The 15,449-nt window shown below is 38.6% G+C and overlaps 1 protein-coding gene across 1 annotated transcript in view; it reads left to right on the top strand.

The window, feature by feature from the left end:
• LOC128176307 (uncharacterized) overlaps nucleotides 1-15,449 on the top strand; it is a 47,295-nt gene that overhangs the window by 5,897 nt on the left and 25,949 nt on the right. The window lies entirely within an intron of this gene.

Genomic DNA, 15,449 nt, shown 5'->3' with positions numbered 1-15,449 from the left:
TTCCAATTTAGACAAAGGCAAAGACATAAGGTTCATATTTTGTGATATATCCAAAGCTTTTGATAGGGTTTGGCATGAGGGTATCATTCTTAAATTAAAACAGTATGGCATTTCAAGTCAAATTATTAACTGGGTAAAAAATTATCTATGGAATAGAAAACAAAAGGTAGTCTTAGATGGTTTTACATCTTCATTGGGTCCTACTAACTCTGGTGTCCCACAGGGATCAGTGTTAGGGCCATTCTTATTCCTATTGTACATTAATGATATTGCCTCTGACTTGTCCAATAATGTTCGACTATTTGCTGATGACACATCACTCTATGTTATTGTTGATCAGGATATTATGGAAGCAGCAGATTCTCTAACAAAGGATCTCGACAAGTTAGATAAATGGTCCAAAAAATGGATGGTTGATTTTAATCCTAAAAAAACTATAAACTTAAACTTTACTCGGAAAAATATTCCTCATCCTACTATTAAATTTGGTAATAATGGTCCTGATATTACAATACAAAATAATCATGTTCATTTAGGACTTAATTTCCAGTCTGATGCAAACTGGAAATTACATATACAAGGCATATATGAAAAGGCTTGTAGTAGATTAAACATGTTGCGTATGCTCAAACACACACTTTGTCGCGATGCATTAATAAAAATATATCTGTCCTTTATCCGACCTGTTTTAGAATATGGCGATGTTATTTGGGACAACTGCAATGACAGGGAATCAGATCTTTTAGAAGATGTTCAAATCACAGCAGCTTGAATTATCACAGGCTTAAGAATCAATTCCTCTAGAACAAAGCTGTATTATGAATTGGGATGGGATATGTTATCAGAAAGAAGAAAAGTGCACAAGTTAATTTTGTTTTATAAGATGGTAAACCACATGGTACCTACTTACCTTGAAAATCTTTTAGAACCATGTATTCCACCTATAACCCCATATCCTTTAAGAAATCATGATGAATCTACTTACACTATCCCTCAAGCCAGAACAACATCTTATTTAAAAAGTTTCATACCATCTACAGTTAAGCTATGGAATGATCTTCCACTAGCTATTAGAAGTCTTCCAAAGTTGGCTTGCTTTTCAAATGCTATTAAGAAATATTTTTTTAAGACTCCAACAAAACTTTTTAATTTAGGGAATCGGAGGGAAAACATTATACATTGTCAACTAAGAAATAATGCTAGCAGTTTAAATGCTGACTTATTTTGTGATTTTATTCGAGAAAATTCTGTTTGTGATTATTGTGGTTTTCATACTGAAAATGCAAATCATTTTTTCTTTGTGTGCCCAAAATATAATGATGAAAGAAATTGTTTCTTTCATCAAATATCTATGTTAAATCTCCAAAAACCAATTACCTTAGATCTATTACTGTATAGATAATGATGTTTCATATGATGAAAATGTTAAATTGTTCAAGCTTGTACATGAATACATTAAAAAATCCAGAAGATCTGTGTAAAGAAAATAATGTAATTAACACATATACTGAAAATGTAAACAAAATTATTCATATACCTATATTCATATATATATGCTGTAACCTTATTGACAAAACTTGATAATTCTGTTCTACTTTTTTTATAACCGGTTTTGTCAATTTTATCTTTTTTCCCCTCTTTTTTTCTTTTGTTCACTTTGCTACACAAAAAAATCATGTATTCTTAATTGTATCATTTAACTCCACAATTCTTGTATTTTATACATATGACTACCTTGTACCTAGTGGAGAAGGCTTAAATAGGCTTTGCCTGCTGCCCAATCCTATTATGTAAATATTATTTTGCATAATAAAATATGTTCAAATCACCGTTAAGCACATGCGCATCATCAAACATACTATGGTCGTTAAAAATAGCTGAAAATTGTCGATTTTACTGCTGTATTTCCCAAATTTGAATGTGGCCACACTTGAGTACCTCTTTGAAACTTTAAAAACTGAGAGATATTGCATAAATGCTTCTGCCTACAAAATTTCATAGAGGTACTCAAGTGTGGCCAATATGAATTTTACAAATTTTGAAAATCTTAATAACAGAAAATAAAACAGACCACTCTATTTTAGTGTAATTATTTGCTTACTTTTTATTGAAATAGCAGAATTTAATTAATATATAATGATAAAGAATTATTTGTAATTATTTACAAAACCATCATTTTATTAAATATTTCAGGAAGAAATGTATATAAACTAAACTTTAAAATGTTTTATCTAGTAATTTTATACTGTGTAATCATGCTTACATCGTGCATCATCAATGACGTCATAGTTTGACGTTTGCAACGTCAGCTGAATCTGTACATGGAATCTTGAGTTCTTTCAGTATTTTGCCAATAGAACTTACCAATAAAGTCTGCATTTTTTAAAAGCATTATTTCTATGTTCCACGGTATTATTCAATTGCAGCAGATAATGAGATACATGAACATTGCTAACAAACAGAAAAAAATTAAATTATGGCAAAGTTAACATTGTACGTACGTAAGTAAATAGATATACCTATACCTTTATGTAGAATAAGCGATAGCATGTATAAGTAGCTAGTTGTGGTTTTTTGGGGGTTTTTTTGTCGAACAATGAAATGCATTAAACGAAAGATGCAAGCAATTTTTTTACACAAGTGTTTCTGAATACCGCGGGAGAAAGAGAGTCGATATCACGTGTAAACATGTACAATATATAATAGACTTAACTTATTCCGTCAAAAAAAACTTGATTATTTAATTCCCAATGCATACGTCTTTTCGTTATCAGGCACCTTGATTCGTCTCGTGGTCAATGAATTTCCGGTGAACCGTTACATGCATTTACACTGCTTTCTCAAAGATTGATTGTGTCCGTTTCGATGAAGACGACTTTTGGTATACACAGCTTAGAATATATTATCAGAATGTGCACTATATAGAAGTCTAATCCTAATTGTGATGTCTTTGTTGATAATTTGACCAATAAAATAAAAAATCACCCTAAATGTGTGTACATCGGTGACTTTTGCCTATAAAATTCTCGATTGAAATTATCTTCGATTATTTTATGCGTATTAAATCTATTTAAAGTTTTTCTTGTATGGCATATAAAAAAAATTCAGATTGCTGGGCCCTTTCCTTAAAAAGAAAAACAACGATGAGTGCAGAGAGATTTAAAACGGTATTTGTTTCAACCCCCCTCCCATCCCCTCTGAAAAAATCGATTTACGGCCGAGTTCATTACAAATCTATATATATGATAACACAAATTCTACATGCTTGCTATGAATTCGGCTTTTCAAGACAATTTTACGACATTATTTATGTGCTACTGCTTGGCTTTCAAAAATCAAATGTTTCAAATAAAAATGTTTATTGTAACCTCTCTTCACTTCAAAATAGTAAACCCACATTCTCTCTCTCTCTCTCTCTCTCTCTCTCTCTCTCTCTCTCTCTCTCTCTCTCTCTGAAATATGATCTTAATTCTCAAGACATTTACGGATAGTTTGACACTTATAACAATTCTCAAAAGATTCTCAAATATCACTAGAAAAAATAAATGAAATGAAATGAATAGACGTCATGTTGCGGCATTTATAAGGAATAATTAATTCATAAAAATATTTTTATAGAAATCGATATTCCTTTTTCATTTAATTAATGAACATTAAAACATTGCTGTAATGTCATTCCCTTGTTCCAGCAGTCAAAAATTTTACTTGTGACAGTCCGATATATTAGTGAGCTTCTTAATATCAGACCGTTACCAGTGGTTACAATACTGTTATTCTTTAAAATCGGGCTGTCTCGGGTAAATCAACAATGATATTCAATGGCAGTGATTTAAGGTATCCCACTTCTCAATGTTGTTGTATCAAGATTTTCTTGAGAAGTATATCATTGAAATCTGTAGACAAAACAAACTTAAAAAATACAAAGATAATGGGGGATCAGTATCCATCCCTCTGAGTTATGGCCCATTTAATTTGACCTTTTTGCACCTAAAATGCAATTTCATCCTGATTAGGATTTGTTGTCAGTATTTTTGATTAAGCAAACTTATTTCTTCAAATATTGTTTTTAATTATGCACAATGGTCACACTGAATAGAGGGATTCCGAAAAAAAATTTGTACAAAGCTACAAAAAAAAATTTGTGACCTTTTTGCACTTAAAATAGACAATTTCTATAATAGTTACAATTGGATTGGAAATAAAAACTTTTTGAATATCAAGAATTTTATAAGATTAATCCAGTTTGCCTAAATATGTATTCAGTATCATTTTGACATAATATAACATGGGGGTCAGTGATGTCAAATTTTAGATATAGGGCTTCAAAGGTAAAATTCTCGCGAAATTTGGCTTAAAAAAATTCAGACGTTCTATATATATGCATGATTTTATGCTAAACGGCTATCACATTCTCAAGATTTGATTTTGTATACAGGTAAAATTGCAACATATGTTCAACATATGTTCAACATATGTTCAACGTATGTTCAACATATGTTACTCGAAACATATGTTGAACATATGTTGCAATTTTACATGTATACATGTCACACAGAACCTATAAAATATGTTACAAACCTATCGAATGTTAAAAATGTGAATAATGAATAAAGTATAATAAAAAGAAAAGTATATTGAAAATTCATAAAATTGCTTGTTTCTGTCATTTTCGTCTAAAAAACCTTACGCACGAAAAAATAGTTCCCCAAAAACTTGTTTGTTTCTTGAATTCAAATGGATTTTCTGTATGAATGTTGTGTAATTATGAAATAATAATCTATCTGTGATGATCGAATAAATAAAATCATATTCATTTTAAATATAATGATCATCTGCGCAATGAAATCAAAACATGAGGAGTGAAATACCTTATCACTTTTGTATGAAAAAATATTAGACAGTTCTCGGCCCTATAACGGGCTTCGAAACTGTTTTATATTATTTCATACAGAACTGCTTTCGGCATACTAGTACCGGTATATCCATTACATATACACAGTCGCTGAAAGGTTCTATTTTTCACTTGAACAGTTCGTGAACGGTGAGCGCACAGTGAGTGCACTCTGAGCGAACGGTGAGTGCACGCTGAGCGGAATTTGGACAGCGCTTATGAACAGTGAACTGTAAGGTCAACATCGGTGTTTCGATTTATCTATTTCGTAAACATGGTAAATATCCGACATCATAAGTAATATCAACCCGTGCACGCACGGGTCAAAGTCTAGTGTATTGTTATTAGCCTAAATATAATTTTATCTGACTAAACAATAAGTGAACCCTGAACGAACGGTGAGCGCAGTAGTTATATCATTTCATGACGTTACTTAACAAAAATGACGTCTGTTCTACATATTTTCATCAAAACAATGCCATATTGTAAACTCCGTTTATAAAAAAGTATGATAGATATCGGGAAAAAAAAGTAATGAAAAGCTAAGATTCTACCTTATGTTTCACCAAATTATGGTGATTTTTTATGATAGGCAATTTTTGATGCTTCGTGGCTCTAGCTCTTTCTTTAAAATAGAATGAAAATCGACTTTTCTCATATGGACCGTTTAGAAGTTTTCTTCATCCCATATTCTATGTAATGTAACATTGAAACTGTCTTCCTTATGATCTTGCAGACGAGAACAACTATAATATGTAAATTTATATCTTGAAATTAGGACAGTGGAAATAAATAGTGTGTTTCTGGTTCCAGGATCGAACTAATTTTATGTAAGCTCTTTCTGTAGAATATTTTACAAACTTTTGTCGAGTTGTTCATTGTTAACCCCGGTATCGGCTTTAAACGATGTTCAACTAAAATGTACATGACATCATTACAAATCATACATTTGTGTTCAGTTTACTGAAGAAAAGGTACGAAAAATCTACTTAAATTTGTGAATTAAAATATCAATATTCTCAGAATAAAAACTGCCTATTAGATATGCACAACTGGTTAATATTTTCTCATATTTCCATGCCTGTAACTCTTTGTCTGTGCATTTCGTTTAACATACTGGTACTGATTAAACATCAATTGAACATTAATAACGTGTTTCTTGGCGCCAGAACCAAGGATTTACTACATGTACCTGCGCAAAAGTTTGCGCAATGTGAATTGGGTTAGAAGACGAAAATGTCGATGTATTCGTCTGGGTGCAGTTTCCAAAAAAACTGATCGTATTTACATGCTTATTTCAAGGTAGATATTTTTTGTTAAAGTGAAGCAAATTACTTGAAACGCAAGATTTAACACCTTGCAAAAATTATCTTTATGTCTATAGTCGTATACTCGTGAAAAGATGTTCTAGAGTATATATATACTAATAATAACTGTACCAATTTAATAACGTATTTTCCCGATAAAGTTTGCTTAGGAAGACATTGTTATCATCGATAATTAAAATTCAAATTAGAGAGATTCTTAACTCTGTTCCATTTCAGATATTTGAATAACTTTTGTGGTATAACCTTGATATACACTCATGAATCATGCTATAAAACATCCAAAATGAAATATGTAACAGTTGCAATGTGTAGAAACTCATGTTTCGACGTTTTTATTACCAAAAGTCGGCAGTAAAAAACATGGCCCCTCAAACTATGCCTCTTCGCACCAAGTAGGTATACCAATTATTTTTCTTAGGTATTATCCATAAACCGCCGCTAATTAACACACGCACGGTCCCTGGAAATGTTTATTTGTCGTAAAATTGTTATGTAAGTGATTGATGCCCTTCATTTTACGACATCCCCTTGACTGCGGAAGTCGTTACAAAGAATTATATCTAATTTAAGCAAAGTTGTAAACGACATTTTTATGAGAAAATATTTTGTCTGAATTAAAACCCCTCGTGTTAAAGTTGTTGTTAACCTATTTATTCAATCCATGCAACACATGGTGGTGTCTGGTTTGCGCGCAAAACAGCATTACCCCCGCCTGTAAATAGCAGGCTGACCTAATATCCAGAAGCATACCGAACTGACGCTTTTGACCCGCGGAATAACTTGCAGGTTGCTGGCGCGCTCTTGTTTCTCCGTTTACTGGTAATTGAAAAACAAATGTTTTGGTTGTACAACCACCTACCAATACTTAGAAAGGGGAGAGCTGTGGAGTTTGCTCGGCCCAAAAGTGTCTATATTTGACAACAAGAAACAATGAATTAATGATTGTCTTTCCAAAGCTAGGAAAATATTGTATTGAACTCAATCCTGTGATTAATTATTTGATTTTTATTTGCAGAACTTGAACTATAAATAAGATCGTTTGATCCAAGGGTTATCAAGATTTGAGAAGGATTTAATTTATTGGATTGTATCTAGAACATGCAGATTCCCATTGATTATGCATGCATTTTGAACATGTTTACTCGCCAGACAATAATTATTCTGCCAGCTCATTTGCATGGGAATAATAGGTCCCGGCGCAGGGCTATAAATGCAATCGATGATAACGAAATATCTCAACCCCAATCTGCACGGACTCGAGTTTGTCTGTTTTCTATGTCGTGTTGATGGTTCTCCAGTCTTTGTGTTGTAAGGTAAAGATGTGTCAATCAACCTTTGTGGTGGCGCCACGTGTCACAAGACAATGCGTTGTTGATATACGATTCAATTCAATTGAATTTATTCTCTCAAACCATTATGATACAATGGTACATGAGGTACAATAACATATTTGCATTAAATTGTGACGTCAAGGGTCTAATAAATGATATATAAATTATAATACAACAATTATAATACGAGAACCCTCACCTAACCAACCTCTCATACTATTCCGTCACGTACCACCACCCACACACACAGCCTCCAACCTTTTTTCTACCCTACGCGGGGCAATCATTTTCTTAAATTTATATGCATATTTATATATACAGGTAGATAAATACTTTTTTAAATTTAAGATGGTATACGTGCCTGGAGCCACACAAACTCGCACCTGCAACATGGACAATCAATGACGCATCATGCAGCAATACAGTCACTCAGATACTCGAACACTCTTTCTTCACTCTTTCTTCCCGCATACCGTATGCATAAACCCGCAGCAGGAACACGGTAAAACAGTTACTTGGTAACAATTTCAACCAATCACGCAATCTGATTAATATTGGATGTTTTTGATCCTCTACCGCTACTCTGAGAATCGGTTTCAATACTTCGTTTAAGGTGCATGGATCACTACTTCTTAAATTTGTTTTTTCAAATTTGCAGAAAATAATTTTATTGTGAATAATAGCTAGATGCATCAGCAGTATATGTAAGCCAAACAGGCATAAAAGTATTCAAGTTTTGAGAAAAAAAATATGGTTTTCGAATATTTAATTCAGTAAAAATACAAAAGCTCTAATCAAGTCGGACTCTTATTCTGCGCTCACACGGCCTGTACTCTAACTACTGAGCTATGGTGTTATTGTTGCACAATTATATTTAAAATAGTACTTTGAATTGCGCACATGCCCTAATCCGCACAAACTTCTAATCTTACATTCTTTCTTTCCAATTGGGAAGTGTTTCATATCTTCTCCATCTTTTAAAATCCTATAGAATCCGGATTAAATTCCTGCAGGAAGGAATTGTCACCATCCTAACGGAAATTTTAAATAGACCTTAACTTAACAAAATGATGTTCCATCAAGGAATTATTTATCAAGGAGGAAACATCATGTGTAGGCAATAAAAAAAACCAAAAAACAAAAAACGAAAAAAAACAACAACAAAAAAACCCACCCAAATATCAATCGTAGTTATAATCTGTGTAAAGTCTATTCTATATGATATTCCATCATCGCTAACCAAGGATTCCTTCCCTAGCTAGCAAAGATGATATTAATGATTATACTAAGTTACTGCAGCACGTAAGATTGGGGCAATAGTCCCACATTGAGTTTGACTAAGCCATACAGTTTACTATGTGACATAATTATATAATAACGTAATATAAGTTGTGCAAATCGATCTATATATATGTCATTTAGAGTTATCGTTCTTTCATCTAGTAGAAACACCATTCCTACTCTTGCAGGTCGTAACACAGGGGCCAAGCCCGTTTTAACATTAATTTCAATGTAACCATAAATAAAGATGGTTACATTAAAATTAATGTTCAAACGGACTTGGCCCCTGTGGGTAGTAACAAAATATGTTTGTTGATAATATATGCAAATTCTTCCCTTCCCTGGTTTTAATGGAACATATGATAAAAATAAATAATGAAATAAAATAGAGTATATGTCCGAATTATCATTTCTTACAGTGTACAACCTATAATATTAAAACATATATTTTAAAAAAAAAAAGGTCACGATTTTATAAAAAAAAAAACAAAAAAAACAAAAACAAAAAAACAAAAAAAAAACGGGGGATAATAAAAAATAATAAAAATGCTGAACAGAAATTAGTTACAGCTTTATGGAACCAAATACATAGACGTTGTCTCTAAAATTGATCAATGAAGAAATTTGTATGGTACTTCTTTATTGAGTCTTTTTTTTATTTTTTTCAAATGTCTAAATATGTTTTTACAACTATTCGTGATCGCTTTTGTTTAATTCTTAAACAAAATAAAATGGGTTCACATTCAACTATCAACACTGCAGCAGCTGATTTAGGCCTCGCTGACTGTTTGAAATCAATTGACAGTTTTTGATTTACAAACGATTCATGTATATATATAAAACAAATAAATAAAATAAGAAAATTAGAATGTTACCGTCGGTTAGCTAAACCTGTATATTGTCATTCTTTACTTGATTGACGCGTTCCTTAGATCGTAATTAAGGGAAAGGAAGTCATCTTCGCTAACAAAGGGTTTCCGATACACTACACTTCTCATAGAAGGGAACCCTTGGCTAGCGAAGATTGGGGGGGGGGGCTTTAACTTTCATCATAACTTTGAACGAAAGTTGGTCACAAGCTTAAGAGAATTTACTATTCTGTGAAGTTAAAGATACATGTATGAAAAGCTAAAAGAAATCACCTTCCATCCACGGTCTAAACTACGATTGTGTGTGTGTGTGGGTGGGGGGGGGGGGGCGGGGGGTATTGGGGGTGTTGTTTACTTCGTATTCATTTTATGGGTCGGGATCGGGATCCTTGTATCTTTGGCGGATTTTCGAAGAATGCAGCTCGCTATGTCAGACCAAAGTCAAGCTAGCACGCACTAACTTCAACGCACTAACTCCGTTCTAAATATGCTTATCGACTAGTTTTTCGATCCCGACGGGAAAATATCCCTCGGTAAATAGGCGCAAGGCGCCTAAACTAGGACTTGTGACAATTAGGTGACCCCGGATTCCTGAGGGTGGGGGTCCTGCCCGGGGGTGACCGGTCTCAGAACCTTCAATAATTATGCCGTTCTTGGCGCCACGGCCCCCTGAATAATCGTTATCATAACTATATCATCATATTATATAGGGACATAAACAAGGCGCAGGGCGCCTAAACTAGGACTTGTGACAATTAGGTGACCCCGGATTCCTGAGGGTGGGGGTCCTGCCCGGGGGTGACCGGTCTCAGAACCTTCAATAATTATGCCGTTCTTGGCGCCACGGCCCCCTGAATAATCGTTATCATAACTATATCATCATATTATATAGGGACATAAACAAGGCGCAGGGCGCCTAAACTAGGACTTGTGACAATTAGGTGACCCCGGATTCCTGAGGGTGGGGGTCCTGCCCGGGGGTGACCGGTCTCAGAACCTTCAATAATTATGCCGTTCTTGGCGCCACGGCCCCCTGAATAATCGTTATCATAACTATATCATCATATTATATTGGGACATAAATAAGGCGCAGGGCGCCTAAACTAGGACTTGTGACAATTAGGTGACCCCGGATTCCTGAGGGTAGGGGTCCTGCCCGGGGGTGACCGGTCTCAGAACCTTCAATAATTATGCCGTTCTTGGCGCCACGGCCCCCTGAATAATCGTTATCATAACTATATCATCATATTATATAGGGACATAAACAAGGCGCAGGGCGCCTAAACTAGGACTTGTGACAATTAGGTGACCCCGGATTCCTGAGGGTGGGGGTCCTGCCCGGGGGTGACCGGTCTCAGAACCTTCAATAATTATGCCGTTCTTGGCGCCACGGCCCCCTGAATAATCGTTATAATAACTATATTATCATATTATATAGGGACATAAACAAGGCGCAGGGCGCCTAAACTAGGACTTGTGACAATTAGGTGACCCCGGATTCCTGAGGGTGGGGGTCCTGCCCGGGGCTGACCGGTCTCAGAACCTTCAATAATTATGCCGTTCTTGGCGCCACGGCCCCCTGAATAATCGTTATCATAACTATATCATCATATTATATAGGGACATAAACAAGGCGCAGGGCGCCTAAACTAGGACTTGTGACAATTAGGTGACCCCGGATTCCTGAGGGTGGGGGTCCTGCCCGGGGGTGACCGGTCTCAGAACCTTCAATAATTATGCCGTTCTTGGCGCCACGGCCCCCTGAATAATCGTTATCATAACTATATCATCATATTATATAGGGACATAAACAAGGCGCAGGGCGCCTAAACTAGGACTTGTGACAATTAGGTGACCCCGGATTCCTGAGGGTGGGGGTCCTGCCCGGGGGTGACCGGTCTCAGAACCTTCAATAATTATGCCGTTTTTGGCGCCACGGCCCCCTGAATAATCGTTATCATAACTATATTATCATATTATATAGGGACATAAACAAGGCGCAGGGCGCCTAAACTAGGACTTGTGACAATTAGGTGACCCCGGATTCCTGAGGGTGGGGGTCCTGCCCGGGGGTGACCGGTCTCAGAACCTTCAATAATTATGCCGTTCTTGGCGCCACGGCCCCCTGAATAATCGTTATAATAACTATATTATCATATTATATAGGGACATAAACAAGGCGCAGGGCGCCTAAACTAGGACTTGTGACAATTAGGTGACCCCGGATTCCTGAGGGTGGGGGTCCTGCCCGGGGGTGACCGGTCTCAGAACCTTCAATAATTATGCCGTTCTTAGCGCCACGGCCCCCTGAATAATCGTTATCATAACTATATCATCATATTATATAGGGACATAAACAAGGCGCAGGGCGCCTAAACTAGGACTTGTGACAATTAGGTGACCCCGGATTCCTGAGGGTGGGGGTCCTGCCCGGGGGTGACCGGTCTCAGAACCTTCAATAATTATGCCGTTCTTGGCGCCACGGCCCCCTGAATAATCGTTATAATAACTATATTATCATATTATATAGGGACATAAACAAGGCGCAGGGCGCCTAAACTAGGACTTGTGACAATTAGGTGACCCCGGATTCCTGAGGGTGGGGGTCCTGCCCGGGGGTGACCGGTCTCAGAACCTTCAATAATTATGCCGTTCTTGGCGCCACGGCCCCCTGAATAATCGTTATAATAACTATATTATCATATCATATAGGGACATAAACAAGGCGCAGGGCGCCTAAACTAGGACTTGTGACAATTAGGTGACCCCGGATTCCTGAGGGTGGGGGTCCTGCCCGGGGGTGACCGGTCTCAGAACCTTCAATAATTATGCCGTTCTTGGCGCCACGGCCCCCTGAATAATCGTTATCATAACTATATCATCATATTATATTGGGACATAAACAAGGCGCAGGGCGCCTAAACTAGGACTTGTGACAATTAGGTGACCCCGGATTCCTGAGGGTGGGGGTCCTGTCCGGGGGTGACCGGTCTCAGAACCTTCAATAATTATGCCGTTCTTGGCGCCACGGCCCCCTGAATAATCGTTATAATAACTATATTATCATATTATATAGGGACATAAACAAGGCGCAGGGCGCCTAAACTAGGACTTGTGACAATTAGGTGACCCCGGATTCCTGAGGGTGGGGGTCCTGCCCGGGGGTGACCGGTCTCAGAACCTTCAATAATTATGCCGTTCTTGGCGCCACGGCCCCCTGAATAATCGTTATCATAACTATATTATCATATTATATAGGGACATAAACAAGGCGCAGGGCGCCTAAACTAGGACTTGTGACAATTAGGTGACCCCGGATTCCTGAGGGTGGGGGTCCTGCCCGGGGGTGACCGGTCTCAGAACCTTCAATAATTATGCCGTTCTTGGCGCCACGGCCCCCTGAATAATCGTTATCATAACTATATCATCATATTATATAGGGACATAAACAAGGCGCAGGGCGCCTAAACTAGGACTTGTGACAATTAGGTGACCCCGGATTCCTGAGGGTGGGGGTCCTGCCCGGGGGTGACCGGTCTCAGAACCTTCAATAATTATGCCGTTCTTGGCGCCACGGCCCCCTGAATAATCGTTATCATAACTATATCATCATATTATATAGGGACATAAACAAGGCGCAGGGCGCCTAAACTAGGACTTGTGACAATTAGGTGACCCCGGATTCCTGAGGGTGGGGGTCCTGCCCGGGGGTGACCGGTCTCAGAACCTTCAATAATTATGCCGTTCTTGGCGCCACGGCCCCCTGAATAATCGTTATAATAACTATATTATCATATTATATAGGGACATAAACAAGGCGCAGGGCGCCTAAACTAGGACTTGTGACAATTAGGTGACCCCGGATTCCTGAGGGTGGGGGTCCTGCCCGGGGGTGACCGGTCTCAGAACCTTCAATAATTATGCCGTTCTTGGCGCCACGGCCCCCTGAATAATCGTTATCATAACTATATTATCATATTATATAGGGACATAAACAAGGCGCAGGGCGCCTAAACTAGGACTTGTGACAATTAGGTGACCCCGGATTCCTGAGGGTGGGGGTCCTGCCCGGGGGTGACCGGTCTCAGAACCTTCAATAATTATGCCGTTCTTGGCGCCACGGCCCCCTGAATAATCGTTATCATAACTATATCATCATATTATATAGGGACATAAACAAGGCGCAGGGCGCCTAAACTAGGACTTGTGACAATTAGGTGACCCCGGATTCCTGAGGGTGGGGGTCCTGCCCGGGGGTGACCGGTCTCAGAACCTTCAATAATTATGCCGTTCTTGGCGCCACGGCCCCCTGAATAATCGTTATCATAACTATATCATCATATTATATAGGGACATAAACAAGGCGCAGGGCGCCTAAACTAGGACTTGTGACAATTAGGTGACCCCGGATTCCTGAGGGTGGGGGTCCTGCCCGGGGGTGACCGGTCTCAGAACCTTCAATAATTATGCCGTTCTTGGCGCCACGGCCCCCTGAATAATCGTTATAATAACTATATTATCATATTATATAGGGACATAAACAAGGCGCAGGGCGCCTAAACTAGGACTTGTGACAATTAGGTGACCCCGGATTCCTGAGGGTGGGGGTCCTGCCCGGGGGTGACCGGTCTCAGAACCTTCAATAATTATGCCGTTCTTGGCGCCACGGCCCCCTGAATAATCGTTATCATAACTATATCATCATATTATATAGGGACATAAACAAGGCGCAGGGCGCCTAAACTAGGACTTGTGACAATTAGGTGACCCCGGATTCCTGAGGGTGGGGGTCCTGCCCGGGGGTGACCGGTCTCAGAACCTTCAATAATTATGCCGTTCTTGGCGCCACGGCCCCCTGAATAATCGTTATAATAACTATATTATCATATTATATAGGGACATAAACAAGGCGCAGGGCGCCTAAACTAGGACTTGTGACAATTAGGTGACCCCGGATTCCTGAGGGTGGGGGTCCTGCCCGGGGGTGACCGGTCTCAGAACCTTCAATAATTATGCCGTTCTTGGCGCCACGGCCCCCTGAATAATCGTTATCATAACTATATTATCATATTATATAGGGACATAAACAAGGCGCAGGGCGCCTAAACTAGGACTTGTGACAATTAGGTGACCCCGGATTCCTGAGGGTGGGGGTCCTGCCCGGGGGTGACCGGTCTCAGAACCTTCAATAATTATGCCGTTCTTGGCGCCACGGCCCCCTGAATAATCGTTATCATAACTATATCATCATATTATATAGGGACATAAACAAGGCGCAGGGCGCCTAAACTAGGACTTGTGACAATTAGGTGACCCCGGATTCCTGAGGGTGGGGGTCCTGCCCGGGGGTGACCGGTCTCAGAACCTTCAATAATTATGCCGTTCTTGGCGCCACGGCCCCCTGAATAATCGTTATCATAACTATATCATCATATTATATAGGGACATAAACAAGGCGCAGGGCGCCTAAACTAGGACTTGTGACAATTAGGTGACCCCGGATTCCTGAGGGTGGGGGTCCTGCCCGGGGGTGACCGGTCTCAGAACCTTCAATAATTATGCCGTTCTTGGCGCCACGGCCCCCTGAATAATCGTTATAATAACTATATTATCATATTATATAGGGACATAAACAAGGCGCAGGGCGCCTAAACTAGGACTTGTGACAATTAGGTGACCCCGGATTCCTGAGGGTGGGGGTCCTGCCCGGGGGTGACCGGTCTCAGAACCTTCAATAATTATGCCGTTC

Source organism: Crassostrea angulata, chromosome 3 (assembly GCF_025612915.1).
Source record: "Crassostrea angulata isolate pt1a10 chromosome 3, ASM2561291v2, whole genome shotgun sequence".
Classification (NCBI taxonomy): Eukaryota; Metazoa; Mollusca; class Bivalvia; order Ostreida; family Ostreidae; genus Magallana; species Magallana angulata.
Note: the sequence above shows the minus strand (reverse complement) of the source record. Positions and strands in the feature narration are given on the sequence as shown.